Consider the following 8,914-nt stretch of genomic DNA (forward strand, 5'->3'; position numbering starts at 1 on the left):
GGTGGCTTCGTTTTTTTTTAAAGATCCGGGGTCACCGGCTTCATTGATTTAGAAGAAAGCAGCAGGAGATACATGAATGATCAAGTGATCGTGGTATTAGGAGAGCTAAGAGTGGCCAGAACTAGGTCAGCTACATGACCAGGGTGTTTTATCTCACTACATCCTCCCCGAACGGGGCCTCAATGCATCGAGCTCCTACAAGCCGCCAGAGCTCCATCGTGTTCTTGATGGCTCACAGAACGTCCTCCGTATGAGGCGTTTTTCCTCTGAACACATACGCGTTCCTCTCTTTCCAAAGCTCCCACGTGATCAGCAGCAGCATCGTCCTTAGCCTCTTTCTGCAACTTTGAGGCGTTGAAGCAGTCAGTCTTTCCCAATGCCTGAGAGAGCTGTGACCTGCTTCCCGCGCTTCATTGAGCACAGCGCAACCATATCTACGCGACACTGCCTGCCAGACCGTTCGGGCGAAAGGGTAGTCCTAGAAAAGGTGGATTGAGCTTTCCAGATTTCTGTTGCAACAAACGCAGAAATACCCATTGGGCCACCCTCGCCGTTGCAGACGATCGTTGCACCAAAGCTTGTCTTGGTGGAGCAGTCAAGCGAAGATCTTCACCGTACCTGGCACCCAAGCTCTCCAAATCGCAGTTTTTTCACCTGAAGGAGGGATGTCACTGATTTGTAGATTGTAAGAAGCCTTTGCCGAGTAGGTTGCTCCTCCTGTGGTGGCCACCCAGCTGATCGTGTCCTCGTCGGAGGAAAGAACGATGCCTGCGTTCTGAATCTTCCTCCACATTTGCAAAAACTGGTGAGCAATCTCTGCTGTGTTGGCATGCCGGAGGTCACGCACCCATGTGTTATTTGCCAGCGCTTCGTGGACTGACCTATTTTTCCTTCTGGAATGTTGAAACAAGGCAGGGAACTCGCGTTGCAGCGCCACCGGCCCGATCCATTTGCATGTCCAGAAAAGTGTTGTTTTTTCGTTGCCCAGGTGCGCGTTGGTGGCTGATGCAAACAGCTCCAGATCCTCCTTGACACATGGGGCCGGGAAGTTCATCCAAGGCCGGCGTGGCTGTTGCCAGGAGAGCCACAACCAGCACAGCCGGAGAGCTGTGCTGAATCGATGGAGGTCCAGCACACCTAGCCCCCCTATCCACCGGAAGACAGACTTTGCCCCAGGCCACCTTGCATTTAGCGCCAGTGACATTCTCATCATGAGCCCATAAAAACTGCCTCCTTGCTTTGTCCACCTCTTTTAGGATTTTCTTCGGCACTTTGAGTACAGTCATTGCAAACACTGGCAGCGCCGTCAAAACGGTACGCACCAGTACCCTTCTACCTGCCATGTTCATGAGCTTGCCTTTCCACCCAACCAACCTTGAGCGTATCCGGTCAATGATAAATTGGAAATGCACCAGCCTTAGTTTCCTTGGAGAGATTGGCAGTCCCAGGTATGTGGTTGGGAACGAGGACTGTAGCCCCCCAAAGTTTTGCAGAACCACATCTAACTGAACATCAACACAATTTATTGGGATGACTGCAGATTTATCCTGGTTTAACCTCAGTCCCGTGGCTTCCCCTAATCGGCTTAGCAAGTGCAGCAGGGCATCCACTTCTTCCTTCACCGGGTTGGCGAAAATGACGACGCCATCAGCGTATAAGCTAACTCGCATGCTGATACCTCGGCCTAGCAGCCGAGCGATCATCTCTTCCTCTGCAGCAGCTTGAAGGAGATGGTGAAGGGGGCCGATCGCCAGGATGAAAAGCAGCAGGGATAAAGGATCACCCTGCCTAAAACCACAGCCATGAGATATTGATTTGCCCTATGTTCCGTTGAGCAAGCAGGAGGAGTTGGCAGAGGAGAGTAGCAGTGCAATCCAGTTTCTCCATCTCGGAGGGAAGCCCATTTTTTGCTTGAGCTCGAGCAAGTACTCCCATGACACGGAATCAAAAGCCTTTGCTATGTCCAGTTTGAAGAAAAGTGCCTTTTTCTTCATCCGTTTCAACATCCGAATGCAACTTTGCACGTACTGATAGCTCTCGTGGATGCATTTGCCCTTCTGAAAAGCAGTCTGTGTCGATGAGATGACTTTATCTAGGGCTCTGGCCAGCCTTGCAGAGAGCACTTTGGAGATTAGTTTGGCAACTGAGTGTATCAAGCTGATTGGGTGATAATGGTTGACCTCTGAGGCTCCATTTTTCTTTGGCAGCAGTGTAATCAAGGCCGTGTTGATCTCTTGGAAATTCTGCCCAGCCATCAGATGGAACTTGTTAAACACTGCCATGATGTCATCCTGAATGATGTGCCAGCAGGAGCGATAGAATTGTCCCATGAACCCGTCAGGGCCAGGAGCTTTTTCCGTTGGGGAGGAGACGATGGCTGCCCAAACCTCGGCCATGGAGAACGGCGAGTCCAAACCTTGCGGATCAATGGTGGGAGTGGCCAGTCGTTCCCAATTAATGGTTGCTTTTCTATCCTCCTGCTTGCCCAGAAATCTGGTGAAGTGATCATGAATAATCCTCTCCTTTCCGTTGTGATCAAACACCTCCGAGCCATCCTCCCCGAGGGAGTGAATGAAGTTTTTTCTCCTTCTAGCTCTCACTCTTGCATGGAAAAACTTCATGTTCGCATCTCCTGCCTTTAGCCAGGTAATCCTAGAGGCTTGCCTTCTTCTTGCCCGCTCGATGGCTGCTAATCCGAGCACTTTCATCTTGAGCTGCTTTCTCAGATGAATTCTGTAGGCATGAGCACTCTGTTTTCTTGCGCCACATCAAACGGACGTATGACCTCATTTGCGATGTGCAGCTGCATTTTTTCTTTACCAAAAGAAGCCTTGCTCCAAATTTTCAGGTCAGCCGCTGTTTTGTCAAGCTTCTTCTTGATTCTGATGAAAGGGCAGTCGTGTTGAACCGGTCTTTGCCAGGCATGAGTGACCGTATGGAAAAAATGAGGAAATTTAGGCCAGAAGTTTTCAAATCTGAACCTAGTGCTTCTTCGCGGTGCATCCACAGTAGTGAGAACCAGGGGGCAGTGATCTGAGAACGAAGTAGAAGCAGCAACCAGCATGTGGTCTGGGTGCGATTCTTCCCAGCGCACGTTGCAGAAAATCTTGTCGATGCTACACATGGTAGGGCTTTCTCTCTCATTGCTCCAAGTGAAACGCCGGTTTTTGCACTTGATTTCCTTGAGCCTTGCTAAATCAATGGCTCGACGAAACTTCCCGATCATCCTTCTGTTTATGTTGGAGTTGCTCTTGTCTCGCGCTTGATATATCATGTTGAAATCACCGTTGATCATCCACGGCTCGTCAGCAGGAGGGGCGGCAGCAGCTATCTCCGATAGGAAGCTCTCTTTTTGTGCATCATCCGTTGGGCCGTAGACCGTGGTCATCCAAAAATCCTTCCCTGAACTCCTTTTGTGCACCCTAGCCATAATGGAGAAACTACCCAGGTAGTGCGAAGCTACGTCGACTACATCCTTGTCCCAAAAAATCGCTGCACCTCCTCTAGTCCCGATCGCTGGCAGCACCACACACCCCTGCAATCTGCTACCTCCTATCTCGCTAGCTACCATAGTCGTTCAAGTATCAATCTTGGTTTCCTGTAAACAGAGCACTGCTACTCTATGGGAGGATCCTACGTCGCTGACGACCGTGCGTTTTGCCGGGTAGTTTAAACCTCTAACGTTCCAGGTCATGAAGGTTAGATTGCCGTCATCCATCGAAGAAACTAAAAGTGCACCACCAACTAAACCATCTACTTGAAATAAACGGAGACACCATACAGCGAAACCAGGGCGACGACGGCCACCAGTAGCCCCAAAACCCCGTCGTCGTCGAGCCGTCCACAACACCGGAGAACTAATCATAGAAACTAATCCTAACTCGAATTGGTTTAAGACCAGCCACTGGAGAAGACTAGCTAACACTAAAACTACCAACATAATCAGCCTTGCATGATCTCCTCCGCATCGGCGATTCCTGCCATGCCCGCAGCGATCTTCAGAGCACCCTGGTCGAGCCCCGTGAGCTTGGCGATCACAGCAATGTCGCCGTTGGAGAGTGGTTCCTGGAAGCGCTTCATGATCCTCGCTGCAGCTCTTTCAGTCATCTTGTCCTTCGGGCCGAGCTCTCCCAGCTCCTGAACGAGGCGCAGCACCGCCCTTTGCGCCATAGGGGTGGAGGTGCCTGCGGCCGACTGCCGAGCGCTGCGGCAAGATGGGGCGGAGGTGGCCCTGGACTTGGGCGGGGCGGAGAGGCGAGGACGAGGGGGCTGGGTAGAGGGGATCAGGGGTGGCACAGGGGCGAACAGCTCCTCAACCTGCGCCTTCCCGTTGTCGATGCGCATGGCGCCCACCTGGTGGGTGACCACCTCCATCTGGAAGTCCACCGTCGCCCCGGCAGGGAAGGCGATGCAGGGCAGCAGGCACGGCAGCATCTCCGGGCTCTCCAGCTCGGGGGGGTTTGTGGCATGAGGGGGAGGGGAGCGGCCACCGTCTTCGAAGGCCAGCGGGGTGACCAGGGCTTCCTGCATGGCGCTATCAAGCTCTAATTGCATGCAGTCCGTGTGTGGGGGTGGAGACAGGGCGCGCCCATTGTCAGAGAAGGAGAAGAACTGGGCCACCGGGTCCGCCTCCGCCGCGGGGGGAGGAGGAGGCGCAAAGCATAGGGGGAGCGGTGGTGTTGCGCGCAGGACTTGAGCACCCCCGGCCTTGCCACCCACCTGACGGCCACGCCGGTCCGGCCCATGGCGACGCTCGGCAGGGGATCTACTGCGGCGCCGATGCGCCTCCTTGACGACGTCCTCGTTGCAGCCCCTATCGTGGTAGCCGTCGCCAAGCAGGCGATCACGGGCACTTCTGCCGTCCTCCGGGAGTGGCTTGCCCCAGCACCGCCACTTCCGCCGTCCTCCTCGCGGTCACGGGCACCACCTCCGAGCACAGGGCCGCAGGCCGCAGCCCCGATGCGCGGCGCCCGGCTTCGGGCCTTGCCCTGCCCATCTTCAACATGCGCCACCCAGGTGCCAGGCTCGAAGCACGGGAAGGGGCGGGCGTCATCTTCATCTGAGGATGGCAGCCCGCTCTGGCCAGAGTGCGAAGAGCGTGGCGAGAGGGGGGTCGAGTCCTCCAACAGGTCGACATGGATCAGGAGGTCGTAGCGCCGAACGCCTGGCGGCGGGGGGATGCGGCGATCAGCGGGGGCGAGGCCGACGATCTCGTCCGCCCGGTCCGCGCCCCACTTGAGCACCCAGAGCGCGCACTTGGTGGGGATGTGAGCAACATCCCACACCCAGAGCCAGAACGTGAACGTCTTGGTGTGCCCTCTCTCCAGGGTGCGCGAGTCGAGCCGGTCGACGTGGCCGACGTCGCCGAGGGCCTCCTCCGCACCCAGCAGCGACCAGAACTGCATGGGCAGGTCTTCAACGACGACGCGAACGTGGTGGTGGAACTTGAGTAGCATGGCGTGCTCGTCTTCATTCCAAGCCCTGATGAAGTACTTGCACCCCTCCACCTTGATGACGCCCCGGTGCACGGTGTTGTGCCGGTGCGCAGGTAGGTCGAAGTGGACTAGGAAGGCTTCTGGCTGGTGGGCGGTGACGCGAAGCAGGTGCGGAGGGATGGAGAGCTGCTCGAGGATGACCCTGCCCACCGTGGCGGGGGTGGTGGAGTGCGAGCGGTCCGCGGCGGTGAGGGTGACCGCGTGCTAGCGCAGCACGTGCTCCTCGATCTCCAACGACAGGGAGGCCACGATGATCTTGCTGCTCTCCCGCGGCCTCCTAGCCGGGTTGCAGAGGGCGAGGCTTGCCATGGCGGTAGGGGGGCCGGGGTGGGGTGGCGCTGGCGGGAAGACGACGCGGTCGCGGACCGGAGCTTTTGGCGCAGCTGGGAAGGTCAAGCGAGCACGGGCAGCCCCTCTCGGGCTACCGTTTCTTGGGTTTTGAGGGCACTCCTTGCCGAAATGACCCGCGCGCTTGCAGATGATGCGGCAGAGGGGATCCCGGCAATCTACATGGCGGTGGCGCTTACTGAGGCAACATAAGCATTTACCTTTGAACTTGCTTAAAAAGGCCTCCCTCCCCGCATCCGCATTGATTGATCTGCGGCGGTCCGAGCGCTGGATCGGAGCATGCCCACCTCGATCCACCGAGCGGGAGCGGGCCCTTCCCTTCTTCTGGGACTTGACCTCCGTCCACCCCCCCACCGGGCTGGCCTGGCCCGAAGAGGAAAGAATGGCCGGTGAGGAGGGGTGAACCACAACGAATTTAAGGCATGCCTGGCCCCCATAGGGAGAGGCCCCCAGATCCAGCGGTCCGCCCCGGCCCTGGATGGCTCGCCGCGCCGCAGGATTCGCGGCATCGAGGCCGGATCTGACGCAGCTGCCGTCGAGGTCCGCCGGATCGAAGCGCGGTCCTAGTGGGCGGGGAGGGGCTCCGACGGGCCTGCGCGAGGGAGCAGGAGGCACAGCTGGCCGCCATAACGGCCGGGATTTGGTGGCCGCCGCGACCGGAGGGGCCAGCGGCGCGGGCAAAGGGGCGGAGGGCGGCCGCTTGCGACTTCAACTCTTTGTAAATTTCTTTTCACCCCCAAAGGAAAGTTATGAAAAAAAATCGTGGTGGCTTCGTCAATGTCAAAATAAAGTGTCAGCTTAGCCTCTCGGAGATACTCATAGTGTTAGGTGTGCGTTCATAGGGGTGAGTGTTTGTGCGTAATTATGAGTTTTTTGCATGTTAGAAAAAAATCATTTTTTGATTCATTTAATTTTGTTGTCCAAGTGTACCTGAGTTTTTTTAAACAAAACGCCCAAGACTTTATTCATTGGAAATAACAGTTACATCGTTTATGAGGAGAGATACAATTGCAACTGAAGGTTCCTCAAACCAATCCAACGTCATAGAAATTTTTGCCAACATAGCATGCTCGTGAGCAACTTTATTTGCGTCTCTACTGCAATGTTCGAACCTAGCTATAGTAAAATCACAAACAAGATGATAGCAGTCATCATAAATCGCTGCCGCCCCTCCCAAATAATGACCACTCATGTTCACCATTTCAATGGACTCCAGGTTGTTAGTATTAATGATGAGACAATGGCATGTTGGGGAACGTAGCATGCAATTTCAAAAAAATTCATATGATCACGCAAGATCTATCTAGGAGATGCATAGCAACGAGAGGGGGAGAGTGTGTCCACGTGCCCTCGTAGACCGAAAGCGGAAGCGTTAGTTTAACACGGTTGATATAGTCGAACGTCTTATCGATTCAACCGGTCAAGTACCAAACGTACATCACCTCCGAGTTCAGCACACGTTCAGCTCGATGACGTCCCTCGAACTCTTGATCCAGCAAAGTTTGAGGGAGAGTTTCGTCAGCACGACAGCGTGGTGACGGTGATGGTGAAGTGATCCGCGCAGGGCTTCGCCTAAGCACTACGACAATATGACCGGAGGAGTAAACAGTGGAGGGGGCACCGCACACTGCTAAGAACAATTGATGTGCCTTAGAGGTGCCCCCAGCCCCCGTATATAAAGGAGGAGAGGGGAGGAGGACGGCCTAGGCGCGCCCCCAAGTGGGGAGGAGTCCTACTAGGACTCCAAGTCCAATTCGGACCCCCCTTCCTTTTACCGGAGAGGGAAATGGGAAGGAGAAGGAGAAGGAGAAGGAAAGGGGGACGCCGTCCCCTTCCCCACTCCAATTCGGACCACTTCCAGGGGGGCGCGCCACTCCCTCCCAAGGCCCATGTAGCCAATTACTTCCCCAGGGGGTTCCGGTAACCCCCCCGGTACTCCAATAAATACCTGAAACACTCTGGAACAATTCTGTTGTTCGAATACTATCGTCCAATATATCAATCTTTACCTCTTGACCATTTTGAGACTCCTCGTCATGTCCGTGATCTCATCCGGGATTCCGAACAATCTTCGGTCGCCAAAACACATAACTCATAATAAAAATCGTCATCAAACGTTAAGCGTGCGGACCCTATGGGTTCGAGAACTATGTAGACATGACCGAGACACATCTCCAATCGATAACCAACAGTGGAACCTGGATGCTCATATTGGTTCCTACATATTCTATGAAGATCTTTATCGGTCAAATCGCAGTGACAACATATGGCATTCCCTTTGTCATCGGTATGTTACTTGCCCGAGATTCGATCGTCGGTATCTTCATACCTAGTTCAATCTCTTTACCGACAAGTCTCTTTACTCGTTTCGTAATGCATCATCCCGTAACTAACTCATTAGTCACATTGCTTGCAAAGCTTATCATGATGTGCATTACAGAGAGGGCCCAAAGATACCTCTCCGATACTCGGAGTGACAAATCCTAATCTCGATCTATGCCAACCCAAGAAACACCTTCGAAGATACCTGTAGAGCATCTTTATGATCACCCAGTTATGTTGTGACGTTTGATAGCACACAAGGCATTCCTCCGGTATTTGGGAGTTGCGTAATCTCATAGTCAAAGGAATATGTATAAGTCATGAAGAAAGCAATAGCAATAAAACTTAATGATCATTATGCTAAGCTAATGGATGGGTCTTGTCCATCACATCATTCTCCTAATGATGTGATGCCGTTCATGAAATGACAACACATGTCTATGGTCAGGAAACTTAACCATCTTTGATTAATGAGCTAGTCTAGTAGAGGCATACTAGGGACACTTTGTTTTGTCTATGTATTCACACATGTATCAAGTTTTCGGTTAATACAATTCTAGCATGAATAATAAATAGTTATCATGATATAAGGAAATATAAATAACAACTTTATTATTGCCTCTAGGGCATATTTCGTACATGGCATCTTATCCTTTGTGCAAGGGCAAGATCAATCTGTGTGCCAAAGCTTCAACCGTCAGGACATCCGCATAGTTGTCAATTTTATCATTCCTTCTAGCGATGAAGTT

The 8,914-nt window shown here is 53.5% G+C and overlaps 1 pseudogene; it reads right to left on the bottom strand.

The window, feature by feature from the left end:
* Positions 1–4,312: 4,312 nt before the first annotated feature.
* On the bottom strand, positions 4,313–5,405 carry LOC119357894 (annotated as a pseudogene).
* Between the last annotated feature and the right edge of the window lie 3,509 nt (positions 5,406–8,914).

The sequence above is a fragment of the Triticum dicoccoides genome, chromosome 2A, assembly GCF_002162155.2.
Source record: "Triticum dicoccoides isolate Atlit2015 ecotype Zavitan chromosome 2A, WEW_v2.0, whole genome shotgun sequence".
Taxonomy (NCBI): domain Eukaryota; kingdom Viridiplantae; phylum Streptophyta; class Magnoliopsida; order Poales; family Poaceae; genus Triticum; species Triticum dicoccoides.